Source organism: Octopus bimaculoides, chromosome 1 (assembly GCF_046866305.1).
Source record: "Octopus bimaculoides isolate indiv1 chromosome 1, ASM4686630v1, whole genome shotgun sequence".
Lineage (NCBI taxonomy): Eukaryota > Metazoa > Mollusca > Cephalopoda > Octopoda > Octopodidae > Octopus > Octopus bimaculoides.
The window spans coordinates 33,740,358-33,758,077 of NC_142928.1; the positions used below are offsets into that span (position 1 = coordinate 33,740,358).

At 37.7% G+C, this 17,720-nt stretch overlaps 1 protein-coding gene across 2 annotated transcripts in view; it reads right to left on the reverse strand.

Annotated features, from left to right (window-relative positions):
- The window catches only part of LOC106875970 (uncharacterized), a 56,347-nt gene that overhangs the window by 16,716 nt on the left and 21,911 nt on the right, over positions 1 to 17,720 (reverse strand). The window contains exon 1 of one of the 2 annotated variants that reach the window (XM_014924312.3): positions 11,373 to 11,595. The exons of the other annotated variant lie outside the window; for it this stretch is intronic. The gene's annotated coding sequence lies outside the window, so the exon portion shown is untranslated. Of the gene's footprint in view, positions 1 to 11,372; positions 11,596 to 17,720 lie in introns of those variants that run through there. 2 annotated transcript variants of the gene reach the window in all.

The window sequence follows — 17,720 nt, forward strand, 5'->3', positions numbered from 1 at the left end:
CAGGCACAACAGAAACAGGAAGAAAGAGTGAGAGAAAGTTGTGGTGGAAGAGTACAGCAGGGTTCGCCACCATCCCCTGCCAGAGCCTCGTGGAGCTTTTAGGTGTTTTCGCTCAATAAACACTCACAATACCTGGTTTGGGAATCGAAACCGCAATCCTATGACCGCGAGTCCGCTGCCCTCACCACTGGGCCATTGTGCCTCCACACATATATATATATATATGGTAAATAAAGCAAGACAAAAAAGCTAAGGCTGCGTGGAATTTTCTACTTCCAGTTACTGTCTGCAACATCCATTCAGTGCTTTAGTCAACCCAAGGCTAAAGTAGAAGACACTTGCCCAAGGTTCCACCAGTGGATTGAACCTGAAACCACATATTTAAGAAGTAAGCAGCTACACCTGTGCCTATGAATATATATTCCATGCTTGTGTTTCTACTAGCGACCAAATCTCTCTCCACCCTTATGTATCCATTCTTACCATAATTTGTATATATATATATACATATATACATCAGAGTAAGCACATAAATGTGAAACAAGGTGGGGAAAAATAGTACTCAAATATTGGAGGTAGAGTAATATTCTTTATTAATAAAGCTGCAAAGATAAAAACTTATTCAGAGTTTCATGTTTTCATTTGTCGGACAGTTTTGGTTACTGTCCAATGAAGAGGAGCATGGAAACTCTGAGTAACAGTTTTGTGATGTCTTTGCAGCTTTATTAATGAAGTACATATATATACACACACACATACATACATACATACATCGGAGTGGTTGGCGTTAGGAAGGGCATCCAGCTGTAGAAACTCTGCCAAATCAGATTGGAGCCTGGTGTAGCCTTCGGGCTCCACCAGTCCTCAGTCAAATCGTCCAACCCATGCTAGCATGGAAAGCGAACGTTAAACGATGATGATGATATATACACACTTACATACATACATACATATATATATATATATATATATATTTCTACATACATACATACATACATACATACATACATACTGTTGTGACGCCGCGCCCAGGCGAAGAAGTAGGATCTCCCAAGACATATAAATAGAGGTAGTCTGGCCATGGTAGAGTGTCGAGTAGCAGTTGAGTAGAGATCATCTGAAGGTGCTAGATAGCAATAGCTTGAGATAACACAGACATACATACACACACACACACATGCTCACACATACAGACATGCATACATACATACATATCATCATCATCATCATTTAACATCCATTTCTCAATGCTAGCATGAATTGGACAGTTTCACAGGGTCCATTGAGCTGCAAGGCTTTCCCAAACTTTGAGGTCAGCTTTGGCATGGCTTCTATGGACGGAGCCCTTCCTAATGCCCATCACCTTGCAGTGTCTACTGGATGCTATGTGTGTGTGTGTGTGGGGGGGGGGGGTGCCACCAGTACTACTGAAGTTGACAAGAAACTTACAAGACAGAAAAGAACAGAGAAAAACTGAAAAGAAAAAGCTCCAGCTACTAAGAGTGTGTGTGTGTGTGTGAGTATGTACATGTGTGTGTTTGTGGTGTGGAGTGAGTAGTATTTGAAAGGAGGAGGTAGCTTATGTCAGGTGTTGAAAAAGCAAATACATAATCATTAACTTTTATGTGTTTTTGATAGTCTTTGTTTCTAGGGATACATATTATTAACTTATCAAATGATATGCAACATATTAAGTAAATCCAAAGATCGTGACATGAACTTCTGATACCGATTTAACATCACGTTCTTCTTGATGGAACTAAAAAAAGAGTATTAATTTGAACTAGAATTAGTATCATTAAAATAACATGAGCTGATTTTTTATCTTTTATTTTTTACTTGTTTTATTTGTTAGACTGCAGCCATGCTGGAGCACCACCATAAGGAATTTTAGTCACATGAATCAACCCCAGTACTTTTTTTTTAAGCCTAGTACGTATTCTATCCATCTCTTTTGTTGAACCACTGAGTTACAGGGTTGTAAACAAACCAGTACCAGTCGTCGTGCTTACATGTGTTAGACGGAATTCATTACGGTAGATTTTTCCACAGCTGGATGTTCTTCCAGTTGCCAACCTTCACCTGTTTCTAGGTTAGGAAATATTTCCCACAACCAAAACATGTTTTTATGAAAGACAACTGGAAACGAACAACATTGTTTCTATGACAACAGTGATGCTCATTCACAATCATGTCAAGACAAGAGAACACTCTCACATACACACACACATATATATCACCATCACTTAACATCCATTTTTCATGCTGGCATGGGTTGGATGATTTGACAGGAGCTGACATTGTTCCACCCATGCCAGCATGAAAAGCAGGCGTTAAACAATGATGATGATGATGATGATAAGCCAGAGAGCTGCACCAGTCCCCATTCATCTGTTTTGGCATGGTTTCTATGGCTGGATGCCCTTCCTAATGCCAGCCACTTTACACAGTGTACTGGGTGCTTTTACATGGCACCAGCATGGGTTTTTTATACATGGCACCAGCAGAGGTGCTTTTCATGTGGTGCCAGTATGGTTGCTTTTAAAGTGGCACCAGCATAAGTGGTGTGTGTGTGTCTCTGTGTGTATGATGGGCTCCTTCCAGTTACTGTCTGTGACATCCATTCACAACGCTTTAGTCAACCCAAGGCTAAAGTAGAAGACACTTGTCCAAGGTTCCACACAGTGGGATTGAACCTGAAACCACATATTTAAGAAGTAAGCAGCTACACTTGTGCCTATGAATATATATTCCATGCTTGTGTTTCTACTAGCGACCAAACCTCTCTCAAACCATATCCTACCATTCCCCAAAAAGCCCACAAACATACATAGGAGAGACACATTGATAATGTAGCCCTAAATAAACTGTCTGGAAATATGATAGGTCTCCTTTATCAAACGCAACAAGATAAACTTTATTCAACATATAAGAAGTAATACAGCATAATCACAAAGGATGCATTTTCTTCCATAATAACATGAGGCCATTTACTCAAGATATTTTTCACCTAAAATATGAAAGGTTATCACACTCCCCTATTGTGCTGACATTTTGTTACCAGATTTATTCTCCGTTCTTATCATTTTTTGACTGAATAAAAAGTAGTCTATTTTAAGAGAACTTCACAAAGAATTTATAGAAAGGAATTTATAAAAATTAATCTTATATTTCCTGAAATCATTAAAATAGCAATATTTATTTAGATAAAGGCCGCAAGCTGGCAGAAACGTTAGCATGCCAGGCGAAATGCTTAGCGGTATTTCGTCTGCTGCTATGTTCTGAGTTCAAATTCTGCCGAGGTCAACTTTGCCTTTCATCCTTTCGGGGTCGATAAATTAAGTACCAGGTACGCACTGGGGTCGATGTAATCAACTCAATCTCTTTGTCTGCCCTTGTTTGTCCCCTCTATGTTTAGCCCCTTGTGGGCAATAAAGAAATAAGAAACGTTAGCATGCCAGGCAAAATGCTTAGCAGCATTTCTTCTGTCTTTATGTTCTGAGTTCGATCTCATCGACTGGGGTCGATCTCATCGACTGCCCCCTGCCCCAAAGAAAATTTGGAGCTTTGTGCCTATAGAATCTTTATATCTTTTTCTTACTTTTTTTTTTTAATGCTGAAAACAATCAATTATATTGGCCCCAAGTAGTTATTTTAGGAGCCCCAGAAGGATGAGAGACAAACTTGGCCTCACTGGGATTTGATCTCAAAATGTAAAGGGACATAACAGAATGAAGGAAGTTATTATGTTTGCACCAATTCTACCAAATCATTGTCCTTAATATTGGTTTCAAATTTCGGTACAGGACTCGCAATTTTGGGGGATGGAGCAGGTCAATTATATCGACCCCAGTACTTGAGGTACTTTATTTTATCAACTCCCCCACCCACCAACACACACACCAGAGTGATGAAAGGCAAAGAATGTAAAGAGCTAGAAGACATGTCACTAAGATTTTGTTCCCAGCATGCTGAGTTCTGACAGCTCACTACCTTAAACATTGCCCACAACATTAAGAACTATACAATTCATTTCCCTTAACGATGTATATATATCAATGATCAGGTCGTCCCTCATCAAGTGAGCTTATGATCAAAAGCATTGAAGTTGTAACCATGCCATGATTTTAGCAGACATTGTGTATCTAGGACTATATTATCAAATGTTTTCCCCTCTTTTTAGAGTAGTAGGATGTTATGTGAAGTAGGTTTAGTTGATATTTCTAGCATGAAAAGTAACCATGTAATGTAGAGGATGCTTTATTGGTCCAATACTTTATATAGTGTGGAGGCGCAATGGCCCAGTGGTTAGGACAGTGGACTCGCGGTCATAGGATCGCAGTTTCGATTCCCAGACTGGGCGCTGTGAGTGTTTATTGAGCGAAAACACCTAAAGCTCCACGAGGCTCCAGCATGAAAAGTGGACATTAAATGATGATCGTCATCATCATCATTTCATGTTCACTTTCTAGGCTGGTATGGGTTAGATGGTTCAACACTGTCCAATAAGCAGGAGGATTGTGTTTTGCCCCAATATCTCAATTTTGGTATACTTTCTACAGCTGTAAACCCTTTCTGTGCCTGTCACTGTACAGCATGCACTGGGTACATGGTGGTTAAATACTTGTCAGTCCTTAAATATATAGAATGACTTACAAATGATCAAAAACAAATATTGGCAACAAACAGCAGCAATCAAGATTGGAAGTTAAATAGGGCAATATGAAAAATAATCAAGAGAGGTGTAAAACAGGTGCATGTATTATCAACAGAGCTGTTTTTATCATACAGTGAATTAATTATGCAATCTATTGAATATCTGCCAGGTGAAGGACAAAACATCAATAGTATGTTATACAAAAGACAAGGTGCCTATAGCAACAAAGAGAAAGATCTACAAACATTTGTTAGTGTTATTAACGATGAGAGTGAATAGAAAGGTCTAGTTCTCAACAAAGAAAAAAAAAAGGTAATCTCAAAAAAAAAAAATTGGCAAAATAAGAATTAGTGGAACAACCTTATATTAAGCTGATAGTTTTAATTATTTAAGAACCATCATTCAGAGTTCAAATGCTGCCAATGTATCAGAAGATAGGTGGATTTGGTGAGGGTCTTCTATGAGATGTTCAGCCTGTTAGAAATAGCAGCCAAATCTCTCAATTCACATCTTAACTGATTAGAAAAAGATATACACATTTGATAATGTAGTCCAAGATGTGTTATGTCTAGAAAGAAAAGCAGATGCTCAGGTCTGAGTTTCCTTTCATTATAGGTCTTCTCAATTAAGGCTAAACAACAACGATAACCTTTGTTATAAAGAATTGCTTTTTTTTTTCTTTTGTGTGTGTGAAGAGATAACTGTATGGAGTGTGTATGTTAGGCAAACTGTGTGGAGTGTGAGTAGAAGGTACACAGTATGAGTATGTTTGTGAAAAGCAAACTGTATGAAGTGTGAGTGTGTGTAAAAGTAAATCATCATCATCGTTTAACATCTGCTTTCCATGCTAGCATGGGTTGGACGATTTGACTGAGGACTGGCGAACCAGATGGCTGCACCAGGCTCCAATCTGATCTGGCAGAGTTTCTACAGCTGGATGCCCTTCCTAACACAAACCACTCCGAGAATGTAGTGGGTGCTTTTACATGCCACCGGCACGAGGGCCAGTCTGGTGGTACTGGCAACAGGCAGCAAGCTGGCAGAATCCTTAGCAAGCCATGGAAAATGCTTAGTGGCATTTCGTCTGTCTTTACATTCTGAGTTCAAACTTCACCAAGGTCAGCTTTATCTTTCATGCTTTCAAGGACTATGAAATAAATATCAATCACGCACTGGGATCAATGTAATCAACTAGCCCCATTCCACAAAATTTCAGGCCTTGTGCCTATAGTAAAGGAATTACAAATTCATTTATATTCATATTAATATTTATACTCATGAAATCTGTATTCCATGGAGTGTTGAAACACAGGTTAACTAAAGAATTACAAGTAATTTCTCAAATCCCACTCTTCAATGTAATATATATGTGTGTGTGTGTGTGTGTTTTCATCATCTGACACAAGATCACCTCCTCCAATTCCCCTGCCCCTCTCAAAGGATTTTTGCCATGCAAGTTACTTGGTGACCCTGCCAGTGCAGGAGCCACTTAAAAAGCATCCAGTTCACACAGTAAAGTGGTTGGCATTTGGAAGGGCATTCAGCTGTAAAAACCTTGCCAAAACTAACCTTGCCTGTGCTTGTACCACATAAAAAGCACTCAGACCACTCTACTGGGTGGTTGGTGTTAGGAAGGGCATCCAGCTGTAAAAATCCTGCCAAAACAGTCACAGAAGTCTGGTGCAGTCTTCTGCCTGGCCAGCTCCCATCAAACTGTCCAACCCATGCCAGCATGGAAGGTGGACGTTAAATGGCGATGGTGATGTTTTGCTTAGACATAGTGATACTAATAACCTGGTGTGAGAACTCAGTATACACGTGCTTCAGAGACAAGCTGTAGTTAAGTACAAAACATAATAAAAGGTTACATAAACGACATGAGAGCAAGAAATTATGTAATGAATTTCATTAGCTTACAGCTGTTTCTGTTATAAGATGCAATCAGCTTATAGTTGAGTACCACCTTATAACTTCCTTGAAGCTCCAACAAAGCTATAAGGTGATACATAAATGCTCAACTGTGAGTGCACCACTGCATCCTATGAAAGAAACAGCTGTAAGCTAATGACACTTCTGCATCTTCACATGAGAATGTCTACACAAAGAAAAAAACATTGATATTATGTTTACATTCCCTCTGAGTATTATATTTTGATGCCCTGCACTTTCAAAGTCTAGTGTAATTAAAAGAATCCTTTACTTGAAAACAGAATTGACACTAAGAAGGCATCCAACCATGAAATACTGCCTGAAATATGTATCCCTCCATCCCATTTCAGCAGGGAAAAAAGGACATAAAAACAAAGTCATTCCTGTTTATACATGAAACTATATCCTACAATCTCTCTAGTCATTCTGAAATCTGATAATACAGTTAAGCTATGCTTCACTGAAGAGGACTAGTATGAGTGAAACACATCAAGAGTTATCTACCATTGAAGATCAGACTCATTCCCCAATGCATTCTTTTACTTTTTACTTATTTCAGTCAATGGACAGCAGTTTATGCTATGGCACTACCTTGAAGGGTTGATTTGAATACATTGACCTCATTAGTTTGGCACTTATTTTGTTGATCTCTTTTGCCTAACAGCTAAGTTATGGAGAGATAAACAAACCAACTCTGGTTGTCAAGCAGTGATGAGGGACAAGCACAAACATGATACATGTATATATATATATATATATATATATATATATATATATACTCTTTTACTTGTTTCAGTCTTTTGACTGTGGCCATGCTGGAGCACCGCCTTTAGTCGAGCAAATCGACCCCAGGACTTATTCTTTGGAAGCCTAGTACTTATTCTTTCGGTCTCTTTTTGCCGAACCGCTAAGTTACAGGGACATAAACACACCAGCATCGGTTGTCAAGCGATGTTGGGGGGACAAACACATACACACATACATATATATATACATATATACGACAGGTTTCTTTCAGTTTCCGTCTACCAAATCCACTCACAAGGCATTGGTCGGCCCAAGGCTATAGTAGAAGACACTTGCCCAAGATGCCACGCAGTGGGACTGAACCCGGGACCATGTGGTTGGTAAGCAAGCTACTTACCACACAGCCACTCACTTCCTCTTAGCTTCCTTCTATCAAATTCATTCACAAGACATTGGTTGCCCCAGGGTATATTAGAAGACACACAAGGTGCCAAAGAAGTGGGACTGAGCTAAAAACCACTTGGTTGCAATGCAAGCTTCTTAACCACATAGCCATGCCTGCAATTAATTCTAATTAAAGGTCTAGTATAGTCCCCTTGCTCGTTACTTTAACCCTTTAGCATTTAAACCAGCCATATCTGCCAAAAGTATTCTGCCTGTTTTATGTTCAAACTGGCCAAATTTGATCTCTCACACCAACCCTACAATACTGTTTTAAAAATTAACAGCTACCTCATCAAAATCTCATAGCTACAAGATAATGTATGATTAGTTCAAAACAATGTGGATAAAAAAACATTAATTTTGACAGAATAATGCGAACACTAAAGGGTTAATTGACAAATATTTTTTTACTTTCTAGGGCAGTAAGCAAGCAGAATCGCTAACATGGCAGGCAAAATGCTTCACAGAATTTCATCCATCTTTATGTTCCACATTCAAATTTTACCAAGGTCAACTTTGATTTCTATTCTTTCAGGGTTAATGACATACACACCTGTTGAGCAGTGGGGTCGATGTAATTGACCTACCCACCACCCCAAAATTGATGACCTTGTTCCAAAATTTAAATCCTTATTTCTTGATTTTCTATGCTCTGATACTCGGTTCTTATTTTAACAATTCCCAAAACAAAAGACAAAGTTAACTTTGATCGGATTTGAATTCAGAAATGAGAGCAATAAAACTAAGTATTTCTAAGGTCTTTTAAGCCTTAGTGTGTTTGACAACCACCATTATGAAATTGTTTCTGACAAGGTCAAAAGGTAAATTTTTCAGGAGATTAATAAAATCAACTGAATTATATTTGCCTCTTTAACAGTGTTTCGCAAAGTAAGTTCCATGAAAAAATTCTAGGGTTCCACAAGATAATATTTTTATAAAATTTAATGAAAATTCATCTTCTATAAAAAATAGCATTTAGACTATATATATATATATATATATTTACTTGTTTCAGTCATTAGATTGCAGCCATGCTAGGACACCAACTTTATAATATATATATATATATATATATATAATCATAAATATATAGGGATTAGCAGTATCCTGCTTCTCCAACATACTGAGAATTCAGAAATAGCAGCCAAAGAACTACTGATTCCAAAACTACAAATTTTTCTCTAATTGATAGCGATATTTATGGTACACACAGAACAAAAAACAGAAGAGAAGAGTAAAAAAACAAACAAAACTAAAGGCAGGTTTGTTTTTTTACTCTTCTCTTCTGTTTTTTGTTCTGTGTGTACCATAAATATCGCTATCAATTAGAGAAAAATTTGTAGTTTTGGAATCAGTAGTTCTTTGGCTGCTATTTCTGAATTCTCAGTATATTGGAGAAGCAGGATACTGCTAATCCCTATATATTTATGATTATAAATGGTTTTACCGATAAGGTTTTTCATACTGAGCTACCAGGCAAAATTGTTAATTATTAATTTTATTACTAATTGACGATTCCCTGCCCTGTATATCTATCTATCTATCTATCTATCTATCTATCTATCTATCTATCTATCTATATATATATATATATATATATATATATATATATATATATATATATATATATATATATATACATACATATATATAATTTACAGGAAGTTAGTTATATGGCCGGTCATATGTTTGTCTATATGTTCAGTTATAATAAAAACAATTTTACATTAATCTGATGGGTTACTCTATACTTTTGCAGAGTAACAAATAAAGATTATATATATATATATATATATATATAGTAATTTTTTATGAACAAATTCTCTCAAATTTATTGTCTTTATAAAATTTATTGACAGGGCTTGTGGTGGACGTTAGCCAAGGGTTCAACAACAAAATGGTTTGGGAATTACAGTTCAATAATATTGATTTCCCACTTAGGTACAAGGTCATACATTTCAGGAGAGGACAATCGATTTAATAGTCACTTGGCTGGTGCTTAATTTCATCAACACCCTGAAAGATGATGAATGGTGAAATTGACCTTGGCAAGGATCGAAAACAGAACGTAAAGGGACTAAAATAAACACTGCAGAGCACTTCTTCCGTTGCCCTACTGTTTCTGTTAAACCACCGTCCTCTGCCCTTTCTCTAAATGTTATTTTTGAAGTCATTAAATGAAAATATATAAAAATATAATTAAAAAAAACTTGGGGTTTGTATAGCATAGAAAACGCTACAAAGCAATAACGAATTCAAACATTAGCAGACGGCCAGAAATTTAGCGTGGGAGAAAAGTTAACTGAACCACCCCACTTAAAACTCTTTCCAGCACGCAACAGCATTGATTCTCATCCCTAGAATGCTGGAGTTTAAGGCAATGCAACCATAAGTGTCCCAGTCCGACTAGCTGAGTAGCGTGCAGAGTCTTCTTTTATAATTCTGCCGTCCCACCAGTCTATAAATTGCTTGTGTTAGCAAAGAGTGTAGTGTTCTATTATAATTCCATTTTATAAGAATATTAAAATTGAACCAAGTAATTTAACCCTGGTACTCGTTTTAAAGATGTCCAGACGGAGGAAAGACTCAAGAAGGTAGAATGGCAGCACCGTTAGAGGGTCGGACAAATGACCTGGCAGTATTTAGTTATAGCCTTTTTTTACGTTGAGATCAAATTCTGCCACGGTCAACTTTGTCTTTCATCCTTATGCGCTCGATAAAACAATGTACCAGTTCATATTTCAGTAAAACATCTTAGATGCGAATGGAATTAAGTGGAAGACTAAACACAGGGATTGGGACACAGAAGGGAAAATTATGCAGCCATGTATCGCAAAGCGCCTTGACGGGACTACACACCCTAAAATAAATTAAATCAAAATAATATAAATGGCTCGTAACAGACGCAAATTTGAGACGTAGGGGACATATCAACTTTGTCATTTCACACAAATTTAACATATTTCACAATAACCGAAAGAACGAACCCCACTTGGTCACTATTTACTAGAAACAACAGCCAAATCTCACTGAACAACTTACCAGTGTTAAAAGGGGAAAACAAGCTGAGTAATGAAGATCTTGAATAAAAGATGGTCACACCTTTGATTAGATAGATCTGCTCGATCATGGCTATCCTCGGGCTAACCAACACATTAAAATTACATTGTAGTATCTTTTTATTAAGAAACCGAAAACTCAGGGAGCTTCTTTCGGTTTGCTTGTATTTTTATTTTATTTTTTGCATTTCATCGAACGATTAAGAAATGTTTTTTGCCTTTTTTTTTTGTTACTTGTAAAATTTCCGCAAGTAATAATCTACAATTTTTTAAAGAAGCATTTCTTCAATTCGATTAATAAATTTGAAAATGTATGGCTTATTAAAAATATTTCTTAATTATTCTGAAATGCTTGTTCATGTGTAAGTGCCTAACAATAAAATAGTACATATAATAATAAACAGAATCTTTTTTAAATTCTCAGACTTTATCTGACACTTTTTTTTTTGTTAGATCACAAAGAGAGAGAGAGGGAGAGAAAATGATTAATATACAGTGATTAATAGAATGAATGGGTTAGTAATGAAAACATTTACCAAACACAAAATATTAGTGGAGTAATGTCTATTTGATATATCTTCGCTTTTCTCGATTAAATCTGAAGCTGTATGTATGATTTGGGGAAACTAATAATCCATCAAAATGATATTTTGAAATGTAGATACAAGAAATATTCATGTTTTTCTTTCTTTTAAATGTAAAAGATCAAACGTTAGTTAGTATATACAGTGTTAAATAAAATACTTTCAGAATTTATATGACACCGGTATCGATCGCGTACACGGTGAAAGTTTAGAAACAGGCCCCCAACTGAATTTGCTATGTATGTTAATTCAGTTTCAATATGTTTATTACAGATCCAGAATGTTTAATGCTAGCAACATGGAAACAAAGATAACGAGAAATATAAGATTAGGATAGTGTGTGTGTGTGTGTGTGTCAGTTAATGACTTGCGATTTAAAAAATGAATTTACTTTAGCAATTAACAAATCAGACAAATCTGGACATGTTGTCTTATCTCGACCTCATAACCTTCCTTATGCCTGCTGAAGAAGTGAAGGAATCATTAGATTAAAACTGGTTATTAATCCTTGTCCACCTCCTCTGATGTTAAGTTCTCCCAAAAAGTATTCATAGGAGAAACGGCTTAGATTGGCTGCATGAGAATTTTTTTATTTTACCCTAGCAATTTTCAAATATTTATATCAATGGTCAAAATATTCTATTTAATGAATATAAAGAACGACTATTATAAAATATTTAAGATATCTATGGTACAGTGAGTTCCACCCTTTTCCCGTTTGTCTAGCTATCAGTTATTCATCATCAGCATCATCTTTTAACATCTGCCTTCCAGGTTGGCATGGGCGGGATGGTTTGACAGGAGCCAGCCAGGTAGAAGCCTGCACCACACTCCTGTGACAGTTTCGACAGGATTTTTACAGCTGGATGCCCTTCCTAACACCAACCACCCAGTAGAGTGGACTTTGGGTACACAAAATTTAGTTGATAATTGAATAGAAACAACAGCAGGCAAATTTTTTATATGGTTTCCATTTATAATAATAAATCTTGGTTGAATATAGTGTTCAATTACTAGAGGTAATGTGGCCTTAGTTCTATCTGGAACATCAAATAATATGTCCATTCTTACTGCAGTTTCAAACATTCCTCAAAACCACTACTAACAAAGATTTATCATATTTATATATAATTTACCTGACATGACAATAGAACTGCAAACTTGATTTATGTAAACAAGCTGCTAAAAATTGGGAAAGAAGAGAAAAGGAAATCAGTAAATAAACCATGAATATGTTTGTCAGTCGGAGTGATGAGGACCACCTAATCATCCTTAAGAATGACTGATGACGTGTGTAACGAAGATGAGTAAATAAGGAAAATGTAAAAATGATATACAACTTGAGACGAAAATAAACTGGTAAGCAATGATTGATTCGCCGTTATAAAATACAATGATTGTTATACATGAAGTAGAATAAAATAACTAAGATGTGTGAGAGACTACGTGGTTAAGCTGGATTGTCAATCTTGTAGACAAAGCTGATGTAATGTTTGGTGGTGTGTAGAGGCAACCATTGGTCTGTTGGTCATGTGGTGTTCATACAACAATGATGTAGGCAAGTGTCTGGTGGAGGTGAAAGCAGAGACTGGCTGGTGTCAGATACATCGTTGTTCAAGACGAGTTGCGTGTGGTCAGTGATATGCCTAAGACCAAGAGCAGTTGGGAACTGTTGTTCTTGTAGAAGTCAGTAGGCTCTTAGAGCTGGTGATTAATTTCCCATGTGAGGAACAATGAACTGTTGTACCAACATGATTGGGCGACTGGAAACTGACCAATACGAACAAGTACAGTTATTCACAAGGTCATGTGACCTACTGGAACAAAACGGCTTGTGGAGCTGATATCTAGGTATCTAAACCTGTGGGGATGAACTGGAAGAAGAGGGTCATGACGTCAATGATCAAGGGACTGACCAGAAGAGGAAGCATGAGAAGTGAAGTGAGGGGGAGACAGGATAGGGTTGTCCTCTTTCCACGGGATAAGGACACCTTCCTTAATCCACTTCTCTACCTCTTCTTCAAACTTCCTCCACTGATCTCAAAGATCACCTCTTCACTTCACTCCATGTCAAAATCTACCACCTACCCAGGTGGGCGCCTTGCACATTGTGATCTTCTTAAATTGGGAAACTCATTCTCTTCCTCTTCTCCACAATCATCATCCAACGAAGTGTCAATCCTATGAACAACCAAGACATAGCATGGCATTTCATCCACAGAGATGTTGATTTTGGAATTGACAGCCATCCCTATTCCTCTGTTCCACTGAGTTGAGCAGCATGCCATTGGTGGCTTGAGCCAGACTTCATCTCCCACCTCCATGAAGTTGGGCCCTCTCTCTTCTACAAGGCATCTTTTTGGTTTACTCGGATGCTGCCATTCATATTTGAATATCGCTATATGTGGTTTGGACTCTTTGGCCTGTCTTGATTGGGGCAATATGTTGTACCAGAACACCACTTCCGGTGGTGAGACATGTCCCCTCTCCGCCACGGCCTTGATCATTCGATGATGTCTCTCCACAATCCCATTTCCAGTCAGCCTGTACACTGCTCTAAAAAAGCAGTGCACTTTCCACCTGTCAAGTATCTCCTTCAGCACCTCTGAATGAAATGCTGTGCTGTTGTCCATCAGCAATTCATCCACAGGGCCCTGCTCTAAGATAACCTAATTTAGAATACGTGCCATCTTGTCCGCAGTGCCTGTCCTCAATTCCCTCCTCACGCTTCCTCTTCCAGTCAGTCCTTTGACCATTGACATCATGGCCCTCTTCTTCCGGCTCATCTCCACAATGCCTAAACAACCATGATGCAAACATCTCACACATAATAACAGTGTAAATCACTTCTGTTACACGTGCATCGTGACTTTGCTTAAAATGAAGAAGAGTTGAGCATCTTCAACCTCATTCTCATGTTTGTGAGCATCTTCAGTCCAGTGACAAGACCAGGTCAAGACGACAAAGGATGGAGAAAGATGCACTGGATGACCAAGATGTCTTACTTGCCACATCTTGCTCTCTGCAAAGAGACGTTATTGTTCCACATATATTTCTGCACCTGTACAAGGGGGTGCTGTAAAGTTCTTGGCTTTGGGTAAAAGAAAATACAAGAGGATCAGTTAATTGTAATTTTATTCAACATAGTCCCTTCACAGATTCATACACTTATTGCAGCAACCCTTCAGTTTTTCTAAGACCTGTAAAAGAACTCAGAAGGTTAAGGCCTCCAACTAGGCCTTTCACGGTTCTCTTAAAGCCAGGAACTTTTCAGCACCCCCTCTTACTACCCACTTTCTCTTTAACCTATTACAGTAAATGTAATCAAACCTAAGAATTACCAATGTTTAAGTAAACCATTTTAGCACCAGGTGCAAACTGCACATGTAAAAAAATCTCCTGGTGTGCATATGTGCTGAAAAAAGAAAATTCATCCTAAATTTCTCTACTGCATAAGCTGTAAAACTATGAACTTGTATAACTTATCTAAAATTACTCTTTTGGTCTTGATACTGTCAGAATTTTTCATGTGGGTTCTTACAAACTTGTCTGGTTGTGATTTCAAACTTGATGGCAATGAGTGGCTCCCCACTCCTATTTTTGTTTTGGAATTAGGTTTCTAGGTGACTGATGTAGGAAAGAGTGAAGCAATACAGATGTGTGTGGAGGGTATGACTGATGTCATCTGTTTATGTTGAAGTGTGTGGGCAGATGGAGGAAGTATGAGTTGAGTGTAGGTTAAAACATGTGGGAGAGAGGGCAATTATTTGTACATTATTCAGGAATCAATTTCTTCCAAGTATACGGCTTAGGAACATGCCAATGACTGAACTGGAACTTTGTATCTATTGCTCTCTGGGTGAGAGATCGCAGTTCGTGATGAGTTATCTGTGAAACAAGTGAGTGAGGTGTCAACTTGATGATAATGAAGATGGTGATGATGATGGTGATGATGATGCTGATGCTGATGGCAGCAATGATGATGGCAATGACAATGATGATGCTGATGATAATTTCAATGATGATGATGATGATGAGGAGGAGGAGGAGGAGGAGGAGGAGGAGGAGGAGAAGGAGGAGGAGGAAGATGGATCTTCCAGTGGTTTCAATGATGAGCATTCAATTATTCAATCATCTGAAATACCTATAAATTAAATTAACATATAAGTGACTAAGTACAGACATGAGTACCCTTGACATAATTCTGAAGCCAAATCAGCGTGATGTGCTTGGACATTTGAATTACAAATACAATCCATCTAACAGGCTTACACACATTTCTAACCTATTTTATTCACAAGGCTTGGATTAACACAAGATTATGCTCCAAAATGCCATTGTGTACATCATGGGTTAGAGACTGAATCTCCAGATCCTATTATAGTTAAGCAAATGTCTTAACCATTCAGCAATTAAAACAATCTTAGTACTTAATTCAGTGATTGGTATTTTGTAAACTAACCAGTAAAGTTGTTCCCCAGGAGGGCGCAGATGAATGGTTCAAATTCCATCAAGTAAAAGTTTTTATGTCTTCCCCCTTATCATCATCATTATTTAATGTCTGTATTTAATACTGGTATGGGTTGAATAGTTTGACAGGATCCAATTAGGCTGAGGGCTATGCTGATCTCCAGTGTCTGCTTTGGCATGGTTTCTACTGCTGGATGCTCTTCCTAATGCTAACTACTTTACAGAATGCACTGGATACTTTTCCAGTGGCACCAGCACTAGTGGAGTCACCAGATAACTTGCAAGAAAAAAAAAACCCTTAACTGAGTGGGGGTGCAGTATTGAAGAAGGTGTCTTTGTATTGAGAAGCTAAAGTATAAAAGCAGAGAAGGAACAGGTGTCATGCTGTAGAGGAGATACATGACTACTCCAGCAGGAAAGGGAGAATGGATGGTGGAGATGAAGTATTAGGGTATATACTTAAAATACAAGAAGGTGGATATAGAGAGAACAAAGGTAAAACTCTCTATGTCTCTATATTTAGTGTTTAGTATTTTTTTTTTACTCTTTAGAAAGTGGTATCCATAAACTCTTGTAAACCCTCTGAGATTGATGGAAAGGAGGGAGGGGGGAAGGTAGTCTTAACCTGAGACCTGAAAGCTTGTAACAACATGGAATGGAATCTGCTAAAGACACTCAAGGTGCTAGATGGCAGAGTTAAACCAGGTTAAGACCATCACTTCAATAAGCTATGGCAGGATTTTGAGCTCAGAATGCAAAGAGCCGGGACAAATACAGCCAGACATCCAGTCCAACATTTATATGGTTCTGCCCTGGGCTAATACTTTTTATCATTCCTAAAAGGATGAAAGGAAAGTCTGACCTCAGCAGGATTTGAACTCAGTGCACACAGTGCTGAAACAAATACCACAAGTCATTCTATCTGATGCTCTAATGACTCTGCCAATTCACTGCTTAATACATATATTACTTTCTAATATAACATCAATTAATGAAATTAAAAGACATTATCGACAGAAATATGTCACCTGAAGCAGCCTGCCTTTGGCAATATAATAGTGCTGTTCCAAAATACACTTCACAGATGTTCTGGGGTGCTTCATCAGTGATGTTTCTGGGGTCTCAGAAGGTTTTGCATCTTTTAACACTAGAAGCCTTGCCCAGTTAACCCAACCAGAGGTGATCGAGTCCCAGCTTGCATTGTAGTTGCAGTAAACCACCCTTTATCCAAGGCAATCCAGAGGCCTCTTCTGCAACTTCATTAATAGAATATATGACCCTCCTCTTTGCTGCAACAATAACTAATGGCTAATAATAATGAAAAATATCAGAGACAATATTTTTCCTTTGCTCTTAACACAGACATGGAAACAGATAACTGGCTTTCATTATTTGGTTATTAATATTGGTTTCAAATTTTAGCACAAGGCCAACAAGTTTGAGGGAGGGGTTAAATTGTACATTGACCCCCATCAACCTCAAAAGGATGAAAGATAAAGTTGACTTCAGTGGAATCTGAACTCAGAACACAAAGATGAACGAAATGCAGCTAAGAAGTTTGCCTGATGTGCGAACAATTCTACCAGCTACCACCCTATTTTGGTCATTAATATTAGAATTATCTCCACACTGGAAAATTCTATCTTGGCTGTTCCGTTCTTTTCAAACATTATACAAAGATGAGGTTGTAGTTTTGTTGTTATCCAAGAATGGATACAATGTCCAGTAATTGGGAATGTACTTCAATCCAGCAGATACAAAGACAGTACAAAAAAAAAACAAGTTCAACAGACACAAAAATCAGAGAGATGGTATCTCTCACTTCAGTGC